At 42.3% G+C, this 23,815-nt stretch overlaps 1 long non-coding RNA gene across 1 annotated transcript; it reads right to left on the bottom strand.

Annotated features, from left to right (window-relative positions):
- Positions 1-5,722: 5,722 nt before the first annotated feature.
- Positions 5,723-6,800, bottom strand: LOC133157609 (uncharacterized). Its single transcript, XR_009715044.1, has 2 exons — positions 6,665-6,800; positions 5,723-6,010 (listed from the first exon to the last, which is right to left on the bottom strand). It is a non-coding gene; the product is annotated as an uncharacterized LOC133157609 (long non-coding RNA).
- Positions 6,801-23,815: the final 17,015 nt, after the last annotated feature.

A 23,815-nucleotide genomic window follows, 5' to 3' on the forward strand; every position in this document is an offset into this window, starting at 1 on the left:
GTAATTTTAGCAATGGAAACCAAAATCCGCTTGAACGTTAGAAAACATGCTAATGTCATTTTTCTCGTCAATGCTGATGTGTACCCAAATTAGGAAAATCAACATTGATCCAAGTTGTTCATGATTCTTTTATTTCTTTTCACTTTTACAAAATCTTCTGCATTTACATTTCCAGAACCATAAACATTTGCTACGAGAGGAGCTTTATGCTAACAGTAGCTAACCTGGCTGGCTAGTTTTTTCTATTGCTAAAGAGACTAAGAAACCTCAAAAGGCAATAACGTTTAGAAATATGGCTCAAATGTATCCAGAGTAAGCTGATTCTAGATCCAAATATAACTTCATTATGTTTTGTACGCTTAAAATATCCTTTGTCCAAATAATTTGACAAGAAATCATGATTTAACAAGCTTGGCTGGCTAACTTTTGTTTCCGAGTTGAACACTGGTGGTAAAGGCACTGTCAAATGAAATAATTTCCCTGGAACTTTTACTATTAGGCTAGCACAAACAAAAGCACACAGTGATAATTGCAATTAACGCACAAACGTGTCACACGGCGGTTGCCACAGCATCGACGATGAATATTTAACGAGCGAATCTAAAAGTAGCGCCGACTCGCTGTAAAGTGTCACCAGTGTACATGTGGGGTTACGTGTTGTGCACCTTCTGTGCACCCGCGCCGTGTCGCCTCAGCAGAACGCCGTTCGCGGCCAACCCGGAGCCTTCGGAACACACTCAGCGAAGTAAAAACATTTACACGTTTGCATAAAATAGCACACAGCTTAGTTATGTTTGTTTAGCATGAGCTTCCATCAGTACACAGCTAGATACGGTTTAAAACAGGCATGTTGCGCCGTTGTGGGTGCAAACACAGCCGACTTGATTCCGATTTGGTGAGAACTTAGACACGGTTTCTTGAACGTATACGTAAAAGCTGCGCGTGAAAATAATGGATTTCTAATTATGGATTTTTGTATGCTGTATTTGTGGGAAAGATGGATCAGTGCGTTAGAGGAAGTGGAAGCGCTCCTTTATCCGAGAGATAACAATGCTTGTCTAATTATGATGACAATATCAATTGGCTTTGTGAAAGCAGATGCTCCATTCCTGTGATCCCATTCCGTGTTCTTTTTCCGCGCCTTGATCATTTTGCCGAGACACATTCCATTTGTTTTGAACGAGGCCGACTCTACAGGCGTAGCTCCAGCCGGCCGGCCCTGTTGGGTTTTTATCGAGGAGACGACGCCGTCGGCATGCGCCGCGTGAACCGTTGAGTAATGAGCACACGCAACAACAAAAGAAACAACGGGAGCTTTCACTTTTTCTATTTTTGCCATTTTCAAACAATCCTAATGCAACTGGATCCCATGGGACTGCAACACCGTTGCTGGTAGAGCACTTGTAATGGGTTTGTTGTTCTGGTAGGAGCCAATAAGTGGGAGCTCAGGGCTACCGAAAGCTAGTTGTGCTGTGCAAACAGGAGCATAATAAAAAGCATCTGGTGCCGAACGCCTGTTGTAGCACCTTGATGGAGCAGACAAATTAACAATAATGGTGTAAGGGGAAAAAAAGATTTATTGAAATTATTTATAAAGGAATACATTGAATTATAATTAAAATAATCATAAATTATCATATAAATTATAATCAATAATAATTATTATTATTATTATTAATAATACTAATAATTATAATTAATTACATAAATTATTATGAATAAATACATTATTTGTTCATTAAAACTTATTTATTCCTTTATTCGCTGTTTTGTGATTTAGTCCTGGACATGATATGAACTACTCCCATTTAAAAGTCTTGGAACAGTCACGTGAATTCCTTCAATTTTGCCAGGGACTGAAAATAAAGGATAGGCGAGTACCGATTTTTGGTGCCGATATCAGTTTTGTACTTTCCGTTAAAAAAAAGTGTCATCAAGGCCTCCTCAACAGTAGTGGGCGATATACTAATGCAGCAAATCATCATCTGATCACAAGTTCAAGTAAAAAAAAAAAAATGGCTGAAAAATCTCGGATCACTCGTATCTCAAGGCGGTTGCGTATCGCCGCTTGAATGAGTTGAACATGGCTGGCCTCACCACCCGCCGCTCTAACATGAAAGCACATTTTTCATCAGCAGCAAGGTCACGTTATGAACGAAATACCGAGAAAAGTCAATCAGCGGCCAGTTGTCATGTCGGCAGGTCAAGACAAATTGTGATTTCCTCTCTTTCCATTTTTCCAAGTTCCTTCTTGTCAATTGAACCAGCGGGAGGGCGTCTGATTGTGATTGATGGAACTTTTTGTCTCACTAAGCCTTTCCTTTTTTTTTAATGATTACGTCGCAGTGCTCTGATTAAATACACTTTGAGGCATCACATCAATCAATCACCCGCCGAGTGGAATCACAGACATCCTCATGTCACGTTGCTTCGTCAGGCTTGGTGATTCGAGTTGACTAAATTCAACGTATTATGTCTTCAGTCGCTTCGTGCATTTTAACACTGTTACGCAATATCACATTCTTGGTTTGAAGGTCTGGTGACATGTTTCTTGTTTCGTGTACAAAGAAATGTCTTGAAGTGCTTTTGAAGTGTTTTAATGAATGGTGCAGGCAATGTGGTGATTTTTCTTTGCAGGGCTGGTTTGATGAAAAGCATTAAGCTCAAGTCAAGAGATTACTGATTTTGTAGGGAGAGGAAATTTATTCCTCAGAATTTCTTTTTTTCTTCTGGCTAATCAAACTTGTAAGGCACCACAGGAGCGTCCATTTCTGGATTTGCATTTTCGGCAGGTGAACATTGTTTTCCGACAGTCTTAAATTGTCCCAATGTTGTTTTCTCCAAGCGATTGGGCCTGTATTAGTTTTAATTCCCAGTCCGTCCCCGATTTGAGCAAACTAAATGGATTTCCCATGAATAGCATCTGCCGCACCCTCGTGTTGCGTTGCCCTAATTTGGCTTTGTTATTCCCCATGTTGAGTCTCCCCTGTTGCATTTCAAACACCCACACTGTTGATTCACAGCATGAATATCAAAAAGCAGACATGAATATGAATGAAGGCCCCCCCCTAGGTGCTCTCCTGAACGGGACACGGGACGCCAAGGGGAAATTATCCATCCATCCATCCATCCATCCATCCATCCATCCATCCATCCATCCATCCATCCATCCATCCATCCATCCATCCATCCATCGCAGAAACGACCGAGACGCAGCGGCAATCCGTATCAAGCGTAATTCAATTTGTTAAGGCGGATCCCATTCATTTGCGCAAACGTATCGTTATGCGGCCATTTGCTATCTTTTGGTTTGTGCCGGTGTCGCATCTCGCCGGCGTCAAATGGAAGCAGACAAGAATCACTTGGGGGGAGGGGGGGGGGGGGGTACTTGTGAATTAATGGAGTGGTTAAATTTGCTTTAGGCATAGCTGACTGCTGTGTTGTTACCTTTCCCAATGAGAAGATCATTGTCTGTGGGCTTGTGTGTGTATGTGTGTGTGCGTGCGCTGGCAAACACGTTGCCCCACCACAACGTCCGACTTTGATGACGAAATGTGTTGGAGCTGTGTGATCATCAGTTGCTAGTCAGAGATGCGCATGCCTTGAAGTTCCAAGCTAAGGTGGCTAACATGGCTTGAAGCAAGCTACACAAACAAGTCATGGGATATCATGAATATTTTTCGAATCTTCCGAACAGTCAGTCACTGACCGATTATCAGGTATCTTCTTGTGATCTTCTTTGCTCTAAATTGGCTGACATCAAGTAACCATGGTAAGGACAAAGAGAGACTAGATAGATCTTAATTATTACTTTCTCATAAAACAGGGTAAACGTAACTTGTTTCTGGGTCTGGAACACTTTAATTTGATTTCCGTTCATTTAAATGGAAAAAATGACTTTGATCTGACAGTACGTATGCTAACTAGCTTGCACGACAGTTTCACGTTTGCGATGAAAAAATGCCGAGCATTAAAAACCTCGTGCAGATGTGTGGGGGTCAGTGCTGCTACGGCAGAATCCAAGGCTACCCTGCAGAGATGTATCTTTTTTTTTTTTCTTCTTTTTTTTTTTTATCTGCTGAGGCAGACGATGGTGGTGGGTGGCCGCAGTGTGCTGTGCAAGGCAAACAGAAAGGCTCTTTCGCCCTCCTGGCATGCAAAGCAGATGTGGCGCGCAGAGTAACAGATGTTGTGGCTGCGCGATGACATGCATCTCGTGTGCATGTGAGAGGTGAAAACATCATTCAGGGAGCTTGTATAGAACTGAATAGACGTGTCATATCGCAAATGTGTCGAGTTTACAGCACGTCCTGCTGCGTTCTTGGAATACAAATCGCTTCCGAATCAGTTCGTACAGTTCCTTTTTTTAATTTGCTTGTTTTTTTGTTTTTTTTTAAGTGACAATTGGTTATGTAAACTTGTATATTTAAAATGCAAGAAAGACAATTTTTACATTAGCAAAAGTGAAAATTGAAATTTGTTTATTGCCTTGAAGTTTTTTACTTATTTTAATTATTTATTTATTTATTCATTTATTTATTTCTATTCAACCAGTTTCTTATTTATTTATATTCATCCATTCATTCACCCATTTATTTATTTGTTAATTTATTTTGTTTATATTATTTATGTATTTTATTTGCCCATCTATTTATTTATCTTTTTTTTTTTTTTTATTGTACAGTGGGTTACATGTGTGTGTCGCACGTATCTATGAAAAACAAATACCCTAGCTACAGACCGAATGAACAAAAGGAAGCAATGGGCCACACGGCACTGGAACTCAATGAGGGTTCTAATAGTCTCGTAATAAACGTCACATTTGCCGCCGTGGTGGAGGACGGAAATAGGCGGGCGAAGGCAGCGGCTCTCGTGGTTTGACCTTGTGAAGGCACGCCTGTGGTTAGATGTGGGAAATAGCTTTCTGAGAGCCATATTAAATTCACCTCCCCTCGCCATCCAGGAAAAAAAAAAAAGTCCGTGTGATCCCCTCTCGTGATCTGAGAGGGAGAATCGCAATGGGCTGACATCGGGGCCTCGATTGCGCACGCTCCGAAACATGTCACGCCTTTGCCCGCGCACGCGCCGACCTCTGTATTCCATCACTTAGCAGCTGATGATAAGATGGAGGAGAGTGACGCTCGCTCGTTCACGCTCGGCCAATTGAAAGCGAATATGCGGCGCGTCGGGGTTGCTGAGACATATTGACACATGTCAGGCGCTCAATGCTTGAAGGTCACCCGCAGCGCAAGCAATCTCCCTCCCGCGTGTTTGCCGCTGAATAATACCTTCCTTCCGGGGTTGGCCAAGTGAGTGTAAGTGTTTGTGTGTGTGCGCACGCGGGTCTAATATCACTGTGCAGGGCCATTTGTGCAGCAAAGGTCATTTGTTGAGCCTATTAGATATCTGCAAGACAATTCGGTCGATGCTCGGCCACTGTCAACAAGCTAATCGTCACACAATCCTATTTCTATCGGAATAGGCCGCTGTTGTTAAAGTTGGCGATATTGATTAAGTCTATTACCCGGATACTTTTGCGTCGCTTGTTTTTTAATCAAATGATTGTCTACCAGACTATAATTATTTCCGTCCTATAAATAATGGGCGACGCCACAAAATCTTTACTGATGTGGTAGAAATAGAGGCTGTTATTGGTCATACGCGATCAAAACGATGAGTCACCGTGTTAGTGGTGGTCTATGCTACAAATTTACTAAGCAAGTCAAATATTTTTTCTTTTATTTTCAGTACCGATCTTGACACAGATACTTGATTCATTCACTACTGTAGATATTTATATAAGTGTAATGAAAATGGACATAGGTTTAAATATAAATGAAAATTACAAAATGATCAACTTGGCATCCCCAAAAAATATTTACAGTTCATTCCATTTTCTTTCCTCTCCATGTGCGCAACGTGCTGCACATGTACGTATGATTGCGTGATGTGCCATCAGCGAGCGTGTCAAAACACCGCCTCGTGCCATCTGCCGGCATTTTCAAAGGTGCTAAAAGAAGAAGGAGAAAAAAAAACATCTTGTAATCCCCAAAATGAGCCCATGAAACTCATGGCGGGCTTTCAGGTTGTTGCGAGGCATATCCAGCGCATTCCCATAATGACCACTCGCATCATTACCGTTTGGCAAAAAGTAGGTGACTCGCAACATTAGCGCAATGGGATGTGATCAGCGAGCGGGAGCTCGGCCTGCTTTTTAGCCGAGTGCAAATGAGATGAAAGGTGCTCGCAATAACCACGGAATACATGTTGCTGTGATTTTTACAAGTGCAAAAAAAAATGTCATCTTTTGAAGGAGAAATATGCAAAAGTTAGTTTGTGTGGGGAAAGAGAAGCTGCTCGCTTGCGTACCGGAAAAAAGTCTGTAAATGTTACCACGTATTTTTTTAAAGCAACTTTTCCATGAAATTCACCCGGTGCCGCAAAACACCAACAAAACTTTCCTACCCAAATATCAGACATTATTTTCCAAATAGAAGCTGTTTAAGTTACATTTTTTGCATCGACGTCAAAGCTAGTTTCGTTAGCCCGTCTATAGCATTTTGTATTGCAAACTTTCACCACGGACTGCCGAGGAGTTCTTAATGATGAATTGTTTTTGCTCTCCGGCGAGCAACACGCAGGCTTCCTTCACCAATTAACGTACCCGTTTCAAGTGAGGCGAGGCAAAGTTCAGCATTTGCACCACAAAGCTTCGCTCACTGCACAGGCGCGGCGCGACGCGTTGGCTATCAGACAGGAACAGGAACAAAGAGCCTTGAACACAACCTGCTCCTGCCACGTGATGTCTTGACAGAGCGTTGTGCTGCAGGCCACGGGCGGGAAATGTCATTTATGGACCAATGACTCTTGCTAAACACTTCCCCATCTGGTAGAATTGAGTTTCAACTAGAAACTGGCTTGCGTTTGAAATGGCTGTTGAAAAGCAGCCACACACACAACAAAAATGAAAAGTGCAGAATGTCTCTTGCAGGAGGTCTCTGGAATTTTTATTTCTCCATGTATATATTGTTATATATACCAGTGTAGTATTAACAGTAAAAAGATAAAATTGATATTTTTTAAATTTTATATACAATATGTGAAATATATATGTTAATTAATTTTTTATTTATTCTTTTTATATTCTTAAATGTTATATACAATGTATGAAAATTATGTTAATTAAATTCGAGAAATACTTTTTAAAAAATACAACGAGATAGGCCATTTGTGTCAAGTGACTTTTTTCATTTTAATAAAAACTGATTTTGATCTAGAATGGGCGAAATCAATTTTTATGTCCAGCAGGGTTGTTGTCTGCTAAAAGTAACTAATAAAGTAACTTGTAATCTAACATAGTTACTTTTTAAAATAGTTATCAGTAAAATATTGAAGATTTTTTTTTAAATTCAAGAAGTAAAGTTTTTACGTTATAAAATATAGTAATTGGTAAAGTAACTAAGTTACAAATTTCAATCATCATTGTTACTATCTAAATTACATTTTCAAAGAAACTGCGGCGACACTACTTATAAGTCAAGGTACCAAAGTCTAAGCTTGTGTGCATAAAATATAGTCAATAATGCAAAGACAATAAACACATTTTGATTGTTGTCAAACATCCTTCAAAATGGAATCCCTGCGTCAACATTTGCTATAGCATTGCTACAATCACACGTTCTAAAAAAAAAAAAAAACTCAGCCTATTAGCTCAGGTTTAATTATTCAAAATATGCCAAGGAATTATGGATGGTCCACATGGCGTCACTTGATCTATACCCATCATATATATTTAATGCAACAGCAGCGGTTTAAGCAATTCCCAATTTAATTTGATTCCCCCCCGCCCCGTGTCACCTCAACAAAAATGTCAGGACGGACGCCGTATATTAAATTACCGAGCGTATGAATGTTTTATTGAATGAGAAAATATTGAACATCAGACGTTTCACTTGGGTTGGAGTTTGTTCTCACACTTGATTGATTTCCCGCTCGGCGGTTCTCTACGAGGAAAATAACGCCCGGTGTTATTAACTGGGAGGAGAAAATGGGCCGAGCTGGAAAATGACTTGCTTGTGGTCGTCGCTTTAATGGCGTGCTTCTTCTCCAGAAGCGCCACAATCTCCAGTCCTGATCGGAAACGTCTGACTCAGAGGTGCCGACCTCATTATCGATCGGCAACGTGTCAGCCCGGCGAACGCGAATTTAACGATGCCAAATCCAATTAGCTCTAACTTTCAATTCAAGCCAATTTCAACTCTTCTGATTGTACTTTTTGCTTTGCCTTCCTGTTGCCGTTTGTAGCACCGGAATAATCCGAGGAAGGCGGGATAAGAATAAGGCTAGTTGTGATTTTTTACAACTTCATTTCTCGTGTGAGCCAAAATACGGTACAAGTAGGACAATCTAAAAGCCTTCGAGCAAGGCACGGCATGTCAAGCGGCGTCAAGGTGGGCGCATCAAATTAAACAGAGTGTATTTAAGTGCAAATGGAGCGTGAAGTTCTCTCCCAGCCCGGCGCGACACGACGTGAAGTGGCAGCCGCCAGCTTTTGAGCGCCGACAAGTTTACATAAGCACTCACCTCTGACCGACACTCATGGCTAACAAGCAAGCGACTGCGAGATCATTTACTGAAGAGTCGCCCGCACATGCGGTGGCAGAGCGGAGGTGGAGGATTACTAACGCGACTCGTTAATTCACGGCTTGGAAAGCTCTCGGCTTGATTAAAAATCACTTTTCGGCCTCACTTCCGGCTCGCTGTTTGCTTTACTGCTGAATGAACTGAATGATGAAGACTGTGACTTTTGGCAGCAAAATTTGGATTCAAACATTTTGACTATTCGGTCAAAATTCCCAATTGCCACCATGCTCCTGGTTGTTTTATGAAAAGAAAGAAAAAAAAATTGTATTAAATAAAGTTATAATAGTTGAATTATAATAAAATTATAAAAGATGACAGAAAAGAAAAAAGAAAAAAAAACTATTTGAAAAACGCACTTGCAAATACATTCAAACATACTTTAGTTTATGAAAATGAAAAAAAAATTATAAAATGAATCACCCCGCCCAAAAAATCCCAACAATTGTGAAAATTATTCATACTTTTAAAATCAAGTGATGGTTTGGAAAAATAATACGTGCAATCCGTCTTCCCTTCCCGAAACAAGGCGTAATAAAATGATGCCGCTGACAACTTTCCAGCAAGTCATTCTTCACGTAAATGTTAACGCTTATAATGGGCTGTGTCACATCCAGAGTAAAAGCTTTTATCAGCATCCGCTATCACCTCGCTCTGCGTTTTACCAAAATTAGCGGCGGCTGAGGTGCCTCAGATCAATCAGCGCGAGGAAGAAAATACCTCCGACGTCAACTTTTAAAAGCAACCGTTTCTCAGCGACGCAATTTGTCAAAATAGCCTGACGAGAAAAGCGCGCCCCATCCCGGCGAGTGGAAAATATCAGCGACATTTAATAAACAACACAAAATATTGCTCCCGACCAGGCGGATAAAAACGCAGCAGACGCCGCCGTTTAAATTTAGGGACCAAAACAAATGTGAGCTAAGCTAAGTTTGGGGGAATATTGGCACATTTTCTTTGGGGAGTAGGAGGCTTCCCAACCTCTACTATTGGCGTCCATCATGGGAGATGTTAAAGACCTTTGGACTCACTGCTGCACATTTTATCTACAGGCTCAAATCTATGGACTCAATTTCGACTACAAATTACACAGCGCCCGGGGATGTGCGGATCAAAATGTATATTGTATTTTCATTTTGTGAGACATTGATTGGTTAGCTAAGAGATTTGGAGAAAACACACGCGCACTGTTACATTGCGTCTTTAAAAGGCATGAAACTTACTGAGATAGTTTATCTACCCTTTCTGTATTCCTTCTTTATTGTCTTTAGTCTCTCGCAGCCATCCTTTGGGTCGCTCCTCGGAACTCGCGTTGACAAACAACCATCACTCATATTCACACCTACGGACAATCGAGAGTCCTCATTGAACCTAACAAAGTTTTTGTGGAACATGGGAGGAAGCCAGAGTTCCTGGAGTAAAAAAATGTTCAAGAAGTTGAGAATCAAACTCTGAACCTCAGATCTGAGAGACAGACGTCCTAACCACTAGCACAAAGAGCTGCCTCTGTTAGTTGAAAACTAATTACATATATAAAACATTTAAGATGTTGATTAGCACTCCTAGTTGAGGTTTACTGTTAAAATAAACATAAAATGACAGCAATTACACTTTGTGTATTTGAAACAAGCACATTAGCGTAGCTTTTCAGTCCTCTCGCTTGATGCTAACGCTAAATTGAATCCCCTGTTGCTGTGCTGTAGCGCAACAGATTGAACTCAAATATTCTTTCTCCTGCGCCAAGAATGACTCATATTAGTGCCGCACTGATGAGCCTAGATGAGTTGAGGCATCTCAAGGAACAGCATCGGTCTGAAATCGAGTTGGGTTGCGGTTGAGATGGAAGTGGGTTCGGGCACAAGTAAATTTGCTTTGGGGTTGCGGTTAGCTTAGCGTTGGCTTGATGTTCGGCCCTACTCTGATAAAGTCTCTCAGATGTTAGGAATGTAACGAGGGAAAACAGCCTTGCCACTGACAATTTATATATAGTTATATATAAATAATAATTATATATAGTCTGCCGAGTAGGTTATTTCCTTTCATAGAGAATAACACCTCCCGCCGCCTGCTTTGCTCTCGCCAGGATTTATGCGTTACATTACTGTACTTCTCTAAGTGGCTAATTCCTTAAGTAGCTGTGTCGTCAACATTGTTGATGTCGTCCATTCGCTGTGCCAGTTGGTTCCACCGCCCGTGACTCATCATCCTTCATTCTTTTGCTGTTCAAAAAAAAAAAGCGACCTGAGCTGCCGCCTTTGTTTTTCTTCTTTGCATACGTTCTCTTGTGCCGTTCGTAGATTCTCTTAATGTCTGCCTGATGTTGCAGCGGCATCGTGGGACAAATGAAGGTTAATCTCGCACGCTATCGCTTTGCATTATTTAGCATTTGCCGTTGCGTATTTGTAGCTCGAGCGACGCAATAGAAAATCCACGGCTCTAATTAGCCCACGGAGATGGAAAAGCATTAAAGTCCGACTCTGTAATTTTATCCGCGTTGAAGATGAATTAGACACTTTGAGTGTCGGAATGCGTCGCATGCAATGACTTCAGCTATGGCACGCAAACGCACGCGGTTCACTTGTTGTTGTTTTTTTAAATAGGTTCCGATCAAACAAACCACACAAAGAAGTTTAATTAGGTGATTACATCTGTAATTAATGTGATCGGCATGTAATAAGCTTTGGAGGGGTTGGACTTTTGAACCCTTGATTCACTTTTTTCCTCTGATTCCACAAATGACTTTTGGTACGAAGCATCAAACGAAGTACGAAGCATCAAAGCCGAGAAATTTCACGTTAATGCCACGTGTTAATAACCAAAAGTACAGCGAGTAAATCGACGTTTGCTTTTTTTGAAATGGGTCCCAACAATTCAATGGAGCCGAACGGCAATGGTATAATTGCATTTCAAATCAAACGGAGGGAAGCAACGCATTAAAGTGGAACACACAGTTGGTCAGCGTTGATGTATGTGTACATGCGTGCACGAGGCACAAGCTGTCACCGACTCAGCCCACCGATGTCAGCTGTCATGCGCACGCAGCGACAACCGGCTGACACGGGCGCGGCCCGGGGGCAGACGCCACGCTAACGTCACATGTAAATTACGCACAGCGACCATCTTCCGCATCGCCGCCACCGAGTCACGTTTCAGCCGAGTGGGGACAACGTTCAGTCATTTCACCCCGAAATCCTCACTACAACCCTTCAAAACATCAACACTAATCACGTACCTTCGTGTTTGGAGCTCATTGACCGCATTTCGGCAACATAGATTCGCCACGCGGAACTTTTTAGCCACCGTTCATATTAAATTATTAAAGTAATCACCACTGTAAAGCCTAATGTAAATAATATGGTCTAAAGAAAAAGTATACATTTTTTTCTCAATCAATCACAAAGTTTTGTTTGCCTTATCTCATCCTAAATCATACCAACTCAAACATTTACCAAACATATGCTCATTATCATTACGCAGTCTATCGCTGTCAAATCTCATCACATCAGATTATAATTTGTTATGCTTCTGGGGGATCATTTTAGATTTTGTTCACTTACAACCAGAAGCCTGAAATCCACCTGAAACGTTATCTCGTTTTGCTAATTAAGATTCCAGATACACTCTCACCTCCCAAATATATATATTTTATTTTTTATTTTTAAAGAAGAAAGTCAAATCGTCACTGACAACGTGGGTGTGGACCGAACCGGACCCGTAGCCTCCACCTGTAGCTTCCCGCCTGCACTCCAGTGTGTCCATCACGGGAACACATCAGCATTAATCCATATCGCAAACTCGTTAGTTGCGCTCGGCCCATATCGTTGTGCCGTTTGTTTTTGCCATTATTAATTACATCGGCCTCATACGATAGGATTTTTCATTCCGGACGGTCATTAGAAACGCATTATCGCACCACTGATGCAACCTGACTTATTTACACTACAACTATTCCCTTGGAAGGCCTCAAGTGAGGCTGGGAAAGCGCTCCAGTCGCCCCGAGGGGAGGGGGGGGGGGGGAGTCGGTGTCACGGCAAACAAAGCACAATAGTTCTGCCGCGAGCGGCGGCGTGAAACCGTTTTTTTCCGAGTTCTCCTTTGCGGCTCTCGACAGACCAACGGCGTTCTATTACCGGCTGCTCACAAGTCACTGTACTTTGCCTTCCGATATTGTTCCGACCTCATCACGCTGGTGAAATGAGAGAGGTTAACATTGTCGAGTAAATGTGTACATGTGGCTAAACGTGTGTCAAGCTTTTACATGTCAAAACGCATTTCCTCTCTGGCTTGGTTGTTATGGCGCTGTTACCCGAGGCCGAGCATGCGGTGCAAAGGCGCTCGAATTGTTTTTAGTTGTATTTTGGTTAGTTCCAGGCGCGGCATCCACCCGAAAACTATTACTTTTTTTTTTCTTTTTCCTAACACATGCACACAGGACAGGCGAGTGTACCACTACACCATTAGCGACTCCCACCTATTTAGAAAAGAAAATCTTTAGAAGCCTTACCCCAAAAGTTAGCTTGAGGCTACGATGTGAGGGTCATCTTTAAAGCAGCAACAATATGAAAAGTGCAAATAAAAGTTCTCCACGTCCACCCTTGACTCTCATCTCAACCTTGGTTTTTTTACATATTTAATATTGTTTTTCACTCCGAGGAGCGTGTTAAGTCCTCGCGGCGTCTTATGTAGCCTTCCTTTGTTTTTATTTTAATCCGAGTAGCCTTATTCAATCAATTTATGGAGTCCAAATGAAATTGTAGTTGCTTGGTTTCATGGCAGGGGGATGTAACATACGTACGGTGGGGCTGCCCAAGCACTAATCATAATCATTAATGCATGCCGGATTCCTCAAGGGGCTCGCTTCTCTTCAGCCTATGCGAGTTTACTTTCGGGCGAAGTCGAGAGCGAAAAGCCCGTCACTTTGCAGACGGACGGTAATGATACAATTGCTTGTTTGGCCTTGGCGGACGTTTATTTTCTGCCTGCCGATGGGATTTTTTTTTTCTTTTTTCTATACGTGATGTTTTAGGTTCAACATAGCAGGTTAGGTTGTCATTTGTGCAATTGTGAGATGTACTCAAAGAAGAAAAGCTCGTAACACAAGGAATTCCTGTATTGAGTGAAATCAGGAGACGCGCAGTACTTTTGTTATTTGACAAAGGCTTAAGAGTTGATTGATCATTGTAGCTTTCAATTGCTGGGTAAAAAAGGAAAGCGAGGTCGATAGTTCTCCATTTCGTCACTTTTTAAATCAAAAGTGTATCGACACGAATCCAGTTAGCATCTGCGCTTACTCTTTGGGAAAAAAAAGAAAATTCTAACCATCTATTGATTACGGCAGTGCATAAAAAAGACAAATCAAGTCATCGCTCCTCTGACACGGACTATACAGAAACAAGAAAAGACTTCATAGACACGCATTCAGACGCTTTTTATTATTTTTTACGTCTTAAAGATAAAATTAAAATTCGTGTCGGCTGTTGCGTTTATTTATTTATTTTCTTTGCCACCTCATTGTGTCTAATGTGAAGTACCCCCCATCACCCTTTAGGAATATTTAAAAGCCAAATTGTCTATTTCTTGAAGGGAAAAAAAAAAGCCATTGTTAAATACGAGTTTAGACTGCAGAGCTACTTGGATTTGGAGGATGAAAGAAAGAAGTCGATGCGTGACGCTGACATGTTGATAGTGTGGCGCTTTGGCTTGATGTGTCATTTGGGTGGTTTGATCCCTCCAAAGGGGGCCCTTAAATGCTCCCCTTCCGCTCTCGTGGCCGTCCCAACAGCGCCTTTGTCAAATGCAATCCCTGAGCATCTCATAAGATATTTATGTGTCACCTGTGCACGTTTTCGTGTGCATGTGTGTGTGCTCGAGACGTTCCTATAAAATGTCCACAGCGCCCTCTAGCTTCGAATGTGTGAGCTGCTCCTGATGCAAAGTGTACCCGTGTGTGTGTGTTTAACACTATCCAGCTCCCAGTTGCCAGCACATTTATCATGATTTAAATCACTGATGGTGACCTGAAAAATGGCCAAAATTGAAGACCAGAGTCTGAGAGAAACTTTTACTATGGGAACTTCTACAATGAATTTAAAATAAAAGCAGCTGGCCCACTTGGCGCTTGGGCGTGCCCATCTAATCTAATCTTATCTATCGATCGAGCTAGCTAGCTACCTACCTACCTACCTACCTACCTACCTACCTACCTACCTACCTACCTACCTATCTTTCCGCCCGTCATCCATCCTTCAGCACCAATGACTGATGAGTTTAATCTAATTACCGTTTTTTTCCATGTATAATGCGCCCCCATGTATAATACGCACCCTAAAAATTGCATGTTGATGCTGGAAAAAAGCCTGTGCCCATGTATAATACGCACCCAAATTTTGACCCCTACTTAAGTCCGTAAACGAAAAATTATTTCAGAAAAAAGATCATCTTTGGGAACAACCGGATGTTATTCTGCCGGTCAGTATCACTGCGCATGCGCTACCAAACTCGATAGCGAAGAAATGTTTCGGATTTGTGTAGGGTACATTGTGACAGCAAACGAGCAGGTGATCGAGCAAGCGTCTGATACGAGAGCATTGTGTTCGTATGGAGCGTGTTTGAAGTGAACAGCAGAGAAGAAAGCGCATCTGTAATGGCGGCCTCCGTATCATATCCGGATTAAAAAAAAAAAAGTTTTTCTTTTGTGTCCATGTATAATCCGCACCCCAGATTTTATGTCAATAAATTAGTTAAATTTTGCGCATTATACATGGAAAAAAACGGTAACTGATTAAGATGTGTCCGAATACTTTTTGTCCCTAAAGTACAATAATAGTACACAACAAACATTGAAGTTGTGTTTACAATAAAAAATGAGCACACATGCACGCACAATCTGTCCAAACACCCGGAAAAGCAGCAAAAATTGACTCAGTTTAAGTACACGAAACGGTTTGACATTAAAATATTGTGCCGATAAATATCACAACATTCTAGCCGCTCGTCTCCAGTGTGGCGGTTCTTCTTTGAAAATGTTTTCCTCATATACAGACATCATCTGTGAACACCTACTTGCTCCATAACCTGGCGTGCGGGCGTGAGGGGCGGCGGAAACGGTTAAAGGTCAACAAGCAACGTTTTGAAAAGACAAATTTATTCAGGTTGGAGAAAAGTTGTTTTCCTCCGTGACACCGGCAAGTGCAAAGTTTTGACGGCAATACCCGATGTCGTATTTATCTCGCACACAGTCACGATTTTGAACCGAATCTAACGGAATGCTAATCATTTCTTCCGACATTGAGACGTTCGCGCTAACAAATATGTACGCCAAGCTTCTTCATATCATCAGCAAAGAAAGCATTAAGCCTCCTCCGGCGTTCTCTCGAGACGGCGTCGATTGCTCTCATTGACTGGATTCGTATCCTCGTGGCAGATTCCACTTTGGGCTTGGCCCGCGAGTATGTGGAGAGGGCTGAAGTAGCGGGAGAAGCGCAACTTCTTTCTGGGTCAATTGGCCGTTCGGCTACGTTTGTCCTTTAAATATTTATGAAGGATGAAATAGGGGTGACCAAAGGAAAATACAGAAATAAAATCGAGGGATGCTACATTTTCCACCTTTAAATTATTCAACCTACCGACAAAGAAACCACAATTCATTTTTTTAAATGAGGATAGATAGACCTATACGGGCTATTTATTTGCATCTGTATGTCTATTTTGGGAATCTCCGCTAAATTTGACGCAATTTAGTTGGTTGAATAATTTGCAAAATTAGCGGGAAAATAAATCAAGTTTGATAATAAAATATTTTTTATTATTTTTCATTTCCAATTTCGCAGACCTCCTGCATTACCGCCACGAGCCACTAGATGGCCACAGACCACCCGTTGACAATCCTTTTCTAAACTACGAAATCTGCATTTCCAATCCACACTTGGCGCGTCGAGTATTAATATCGAGGAACAAGATGGCGGGTGTCTCGTGGCGGCAGATGGCATGTTTCGCTTGAGTCCAAGTCTCAGCTGTTGCCTCACATTGGGCAGTTGTCAGATGAGGTGGAAAAAGAACGCACCTTCTGTCTCTCACTCTTGCCGCCCTGCGACTTTCTTCCCGTATTCTTTGCCTTCTTTGGCGGAGACCTGATGTGGCGAGCGTGCCCGGCCCGCGTTCCCTCCATATTTATTTAATACGCCGAGCTGAAGCCTAGCCCGAATGACCTCAACGCATACATGAATGTGTGTGTGTGTGTTGGGGGATAAAAAAATAAACAACCAAACAAAGCTGGTCTTGAGCATAATGCCACCACTAAAGTGGTGTTGCAAATACATCAACGGCTGGTTGTTGCTATAGAAACAAAGTCGCTCAGCCGCTCTGGCCGCGAGTTGACACCTTACATTTAACCGTCACATGCAATAATGCAACATCGATAAAAAAAACATTTTTAATAATCACGACGACTGACTTTCTGTGTCAATTTTTTTTCGTTAAAACCCAGGAAAGCACTTTCTTTTGTTTTTGTTAAATTGCTATTCCAAATTTACTGCTAACACAAACTTACGACTAAATCAAATCTTAGCTGTGTTCTATTAGCATTTGTGTTTAAATTCTAGCAACATATTTATTTTAATACATTTTGACAGGAAAAATGTATTGTATGTTATAGATCATATTTGACGTGCTTTTTATACATTGCCGTTGTATCGTCGTCAACCTGGAATCTTTCCGAGCTGTTTGTGTGTGCGTGTGTGTGTGTGCGTGTGTGTGTGTGTGCGCGTGTGTGTGTGTGTGTGCGTGTGTGTGTGTTTGTACGCCGCCGGCCAGGTCGTGCTGGCTGAGCTGACTAGCTTGTTAAGTGGCCGCCACTGAGTCACGACAAGTGGCACAAACATCACAACAAAAAGGGGGGGGGCTAGTATGCCCGCAGTATAAATTTACTGAAAGTGATGAGTCGGCATAATCAAAGGCAGTGTGAGTTGATCATGACGGTAATATCCGTCAACATCAACGCAAACATCCATTTTAGGTCCATGAGAACAAAAGTCATTGAATTGGACACATTATTGACTTTGAGTGGCATTATTCGCCCCAATATAATGCGACGATATCGATTAGTCGATCGTTAAAAGTTCTCTGTCCTCTGTCACCCAACGGAAAACAGGATCTGGTGGCAAAATCACTTGAGCGAGGCGACGCCCGTGCCGACTTCATCTGCTGTTCCGCCGACGCCGTGGGAACGGCTAATCAAGTTTGGCCGGCTATTGTCTGGGAACAGCAGCCACCCGCCCGCCCGGTAATTGAAAATGAGTGAGTGCCTTGTGCACAGACTGGCGCATGCGGCATCTCGCTTGGGTGAGACCGACGATGATAGAGGGACGCCAGACGGGTCTGTGTGTGTGTGTGTGCACATCGGTCCAGTAGACTTGTCAGGGAAAGGTTGCTGACGGTGGACGTCTACCTGTGAGACTTTTCCATCCCCGGAGTGTTCCTATATAGTGATGCTGATCGGTGTCTCCTGAGAGTGGTGCTCTGTCACCTCATGTCAGACAAAACACACACACAACTGAAGTCCAAAATAGTAAGGTTCTAAGTAACTGAACATAGCAGAGCGAGGGGGGGGGGGCACTACCACCTCACACCCCTGGAATATGATTGTACCCCTATCTCAGGTGCCAGGCCAGATAATCTTGAAAGGCTCTTCATTTTGTCACCAAGATAGGTAGCCATGGCAACACCATTATAATCCAACCACGTCTCATCAGCCTCCCTTCTTTGATTGAATTATGATCCCGATATTCAGATTTTATTTGTTTGGCAAAATACTTCTCAAATGTATATGTGTATTTTATTAATTAATTTATTTATTTATTTTTAAATTAATTTCTTTTTCATTAAATTTAAATAAATTACATTTGATTAGTATTTTTTAAATCTTTTTTTAAATTGATTTATTTTTTATTAAATTTAAATAAATGTAATTTAATTTGTGTTTTTTTAATCCTTCCATTCCGATATTACAGACTCTAATTTGCATTGCGTCACGTGACTTTTATATTACTTTCGTCTTCCTTTCACATGCGTGAATTCAAAATCCTCATTAGAATGCAAACGTCCCAAAAAAGTGTGACTAATTATAAAGTGAGTCCATCCCACTGAAGTGTCCTCGCGCAGCTGTCGCATGTACCGTACGGCCTCATCGGAGCGCTCCGCTTTTAATCGACTGGCCGTGACGTGCAGCCGAGGCGACAGGAGCAGTCCACTTTTGGTCCTGTTCGATATGTACCCGCGTGGAACCCTTCCAAATCCAACTGGCCTCCGCAGAGTCAACAACGAGTGGCTGCCAGGTGTGCAGAGTAAACAAAAGCCTGCCGGAGGTAAAAATGATCCTCTCTATATTTTCTACTCTGCACTTGAGTGAAAATAGAAAAAAAATGCGCCAAATTGAGACCAGAGGTGATTTATCATGAGATTCAGAGTTTACAATGAGGCAGCAGCTTGCAAGTATTTATTTATTTGTAATGCTTTGAAAATTTGTGGGTTTTATTTATTTATTTATGTTTTTGTATTCTTTTTTTGGGAGTATTTGTCAAGTCCAAGAATGCAAAGAAAACGATAATGTCATCTTGTCCCCCCCTTCAGCTGACGTATTTGAATGACGTGAACCTGCGCATTTATCCGGGATACATGCCATGTCGTGTCGCGACCTGAAATGTATCCACAACATTGGCGCTCGAATGCAGCCATAGGTCAATGGTGTTTCGACATGTACTCTTGTCTCGTAGCTTTTTTATTTCTTTTTTTATTTTCCACTGGGATAAACACAGGAGTGAGTCATGCGCATTTGTGATGCAGATTTCATTCGGAAGCTTTCTAGCGGAAAGCCGCAATAACCTCAACACGCCGCACGTGATAAATAATGCACACACCCACTCGGCTCATACGTTAACTATGTGGCCGGCAAACATCCATCTCCCTGGGATGAAGACGGAGATGATGATGATGATGATGATGATGATGATGATGAGCAGTGATTGTGACATATAGAAAAATTGGAAAAATAATATAGGGAGGTGTTTGGAGGTTATACATAAGTCGTTTGTGACTGTGGTTATCTTCACTTCACCACAGCGCCCTCTGCTGGATCTAGTAGGGCACTAGTCCACTTGCCCCTAGTGCAACATTACTATTAAATGCATGTGGAGGGGCACTGGCTCACTTGCCCCCTCCGTGTCACTGCCCCCGCCAATGAGTGATAAAATGTTACTTCATGTTATTAGTGACTGTGGTTAAGGTTTCATTTGACTACAGTGCCATCTGCTGGATGTGGTGGGGAGCTGCCCCACTTGCTCCGAATAAAAAAAAAAAAATCATCACAAGGAACATGCATATTAATATATTAAAACAAACACGCCTACTGATTAGCTTCCCTTGCAAGAGTAGTGACAGTGAAGTGACAAAACGGCTTCCTTAAAGGCACTTTGTGGCAAAGAAGTCGTCAAGCCACCAGCAATTTCGACTGGGAAGTGAAAGATGAGCAAGCGTGACGTTTTCTCTCACTGCACCCTCCGCAGGTGCTCCGGCACAAATGGATTTCTGGATGAAATGGCGTTTATGGAAAAAAAAAAAATAGAATTGCGGGCTATTACAGAGCAAGCAACCCTTTGACCTCGGCTGCGCGGTTCCGGTCCATGTTTTTCGGCAACAATAATGCATTGCTGATGGAAAAACATCAGGTGGTCATCCTGAGTCCTGACTCAAGTTGACAACATTTGGGAGTCCTCGGGTAAAGGCCATCCCGCCTCCGTCCACTAGGAGGCACTCTTGCTGTCTCCATTGACTGGTGATACGCTGACGTTAACTAATAGACATTAACATTGTGTGTTTGTATGTGTTTTTGTGTATGTGTGCCCTCTGCGTCTTTAGCTAGATTAATTAACTCAACTCCAGTCATTAGCCTCCTTTTTGAAACTCCATATATCATTCTCCCCTAACCCCCCCCCCCCCCCCCCCCCCCCGCGCACTCATCTTATGGAGCGACTCAACTGAGAGAATTTCTAATGAGATGATCAGATTGCATTTGAGTGTTTGCCGCTCACTCGCGTGTGCGTTCTTGTGTGTTGGAAGAAATATGTTTTCATCAAAGAGAAGATTAACTCTGTTTTAATGATGCCGTTTAAATGGACAAAGTACACACGCAAGGGACACTTCATTAGGTACACCTGCGACATGTGATATTGTCTGTCTACAAGTGTTGCTGCACTTTTTGTGTTTAAATATTTCCCAACAAGTTATTATTATCAAGGCTATGGAAGAAAAAAAAATCCCCTTCTGAATTGGAAATTGTATTCCTTCATTCAACTGAAACTTTATCTAGTCCAATAAACATCTCATAATGTCAAGAATCCTAAGCCTTAAATACAGTTCTAAGAACATTGCATTTTTTATTTGAGGTGGGGCAAAAAAAAAAAAAATCCAATCTGCTGTTTGATACTTCTAACGTAGCAGTCAAACTTGAATGTCAGGTCCAAGGGTAGCTCAGAAAAATCTTACCCAAACATTCAAATCGGAGCAGATCGAGAATGCCAGGCACACAGGGAGGCCCGTCGGTTTCCCTGGCAACGGCAGGAGATGGTCTCCCGAGGTAAAGAATGTTTAATTGAGTGATAATGACTAAGCCGTTCTGAGCTCTACGAATTTGGCCAAGTGCTGCCTAACCTTCAGCTAATATCAGGTGTGACATTCACACATATGTGCCTTTTACCTCCATTCTTTGGTTGGGCCACTTTTTTTATTGCTTTGCTGACTATTAAATCTCCTTTTTTTTTTTTTTTTACAGCCATGCCCTATTCATTACATTCTAGACCTATCTATGACAAATGAAAATTTGAAGAAAAAAAAGAGACCATGTAAATTAGTTTGAACCCCACATTTCAAATAAATGGGAAGAGCCACTGTGGCGGTGAATGGCAACTATTATGGTCACGCTTGTTTTATTTCGAGAGGAGGAAATTCTGTCTACTTTTACTATTACTAATTGTTACCTTTTTTTCTACCTGAATAATAATAGAATCTAAATAAATAAACAAAGAGATGTATTCCTCCCCGCATGCTATCTCACAAAATGTTTCTGTTGCAGGTTTGGCTTTATTCTTTTGTTTACTGAGCTTGGGAGCGTGTGCAGAACAACAAGGCCTACATCAAGTATTCATGAATCTCCTCATGTTTCATAAGCAACGGCTGCAAGGTGAGCGAGAACTCCGTGTAATCGTCTATCAAACATAAATAAGTAGTTGTGCCTTGGGGCTGAGCGGTGTGGGAGGGAGGCTTGGCCACGTTCCCTGGATGCGGCGTGTCTCTCATCTGCATAAGAATCGGAGTGCGCAACACTCTTGTGCCGCCGGCCATGCCCACAGTTGAGGTGTAACATACACGGGTGGGGGGGGGCAATCGGTTGCAAGATAGTGAGCGGTAAACTTGACAATCTATTTCACTATTAGCTCGTTTAATCATTCAGTGTCTTAATCATGGATGGATGGATGCTTTATAGATCCTCGGCGTGGAAATTCATTTGCCAGCAATTAAATACATAAACAAACAATATAGATATCGTACCCGCCAAAAACGACGAGCATTAGAGCTGAGTAAATTAAATAGATAGGTTAATAATAATAATGATAAAATAGATAGGGTAATAATAATAAATAGATCCAATAAATGAACAAACAATGAATGAATGTTGTTGGCTCGTTGTGCTTTTGCTTGCGTTTTATAAAAGGCAATTTATCATGGTGACATTGGTGCAAGGTCAGGCCTTATCATGGTCATCTTACTGAGTGGAGATGATGCATAGCGACAAAGAGGCGTGCCGAGTATTCATGAAAAACATTCAAGACGTCTTAACACGGAAACCTTAAACATGTTTGTGCAGATTTAAGAGTTTTTTTCAGGGTGTGTTGGGGTTAGACACGTTTTTGTGCCGGCCTGATCTCTGCGGCCAATTATAACGCAGGCTAACGTCGCGGCCGACGATTTGTATGGGCGAAGGGACTTTTATTTTTCTATTTGCTGACATTGGAGATCACACGCCTATTATCATCACAATGCTGGCATAAGGGAGCTTATGTAAATGCTTCTGTCAGGCCGGCCGAGCTTTGTGTTTGTGAAGAATAGCAACGGGAAAAGAATGGCGTCCGCTTACTTACTCCAGCTGAGCCGAGGGAGCCCCCGCAAGGACAACGCCGCCTTTTTTTTTTTCCCCCCAATCTCGGGAAATTTTATTTAATTTAACCATTCAGGCTGAAAAGTCATTTGCCACACTTGCGTGATCTAATCCTTTACAAAGATAATAATGCTCATTTTGTTCATTGGCAGTGCCAAAGACTTAATAACGTGTTGATCACCGTAATGGGAAGGGGACGTTGCGTTATCATGGCGTAATGGATTTGACCACCGAGGATGCAATTAGACGACGATTTTAGCTCTCCCCCCTCATGTCCACGGGGCTGAGAAGAAGAAAAGAGCAACCTGGCCGCAACTCGGGCTATGCAAATAATGCAGCTGCTCTCGAAGACTCCCCCTGGAGGAATGTGGTTTAATTAGGCCCCCTCTTTGCATCGGTCCGTGCCAGCGCCTGAAGAAAAAGGCGGGGAAGGAAAATGCCCTGCGGGGTTTTCAGGAAGGCTCTGGCAGCGATGTTATCTGTGGGAGCCTTGAGGGAAACCATTTGTGTTGGCTAACGCAAGGCTCATTGTGTCTGTGGCTCGAGAGCACTTTGTCATCAGGCCTCAATTAGCCGCGAGTACGCCGAAGGAGCCACCAGATCCATTCGATAGAAATAGGCTCGTCTGCAAGGCCGACGAGTGGATGACGGTGTGTGCGTGTGAAAAGTCAAGCGGTTTGATTGGGACGCTCTCGCGGGCGCCGAGTTGTTTAGCAACCTTCGACATAGCGATGATGGGGTGCGCATGACAGCGCCTCCTCTGGCGATTGTTTACTGTCCACGGAATGTAAATAGAAAAGGCACTCACAGGCGAGCGACGAGAAACGGCCGCCTGGCTGTCTAATTGGATGACCTGCGATGCTCGCGTTTGTTATTTTTAGCCTGGAGAGCAGCACTTCAAATTCTGCAAACACACAATGAAAGTTTGAAGATGCCACGGGGTGCAGTCATTCCTGGAAAATGGAATAT

Source organism: Syngnathus typhle, linkage group LG7, assembly GCF_033458585.1.
Source record: "Syngnathus typhle isolate RoL2023-S1 ecotype Sweden linkage group LG7, RoL_Styp_1.0, whole genome shotgun sequence".
Taxonomy (NCBI): Eukaryota; Metazoa; Chordata; class Actinopteri; order Syngnathiformes; family Syngnathidae; genus Syngnathus; species Syngnathus typhle.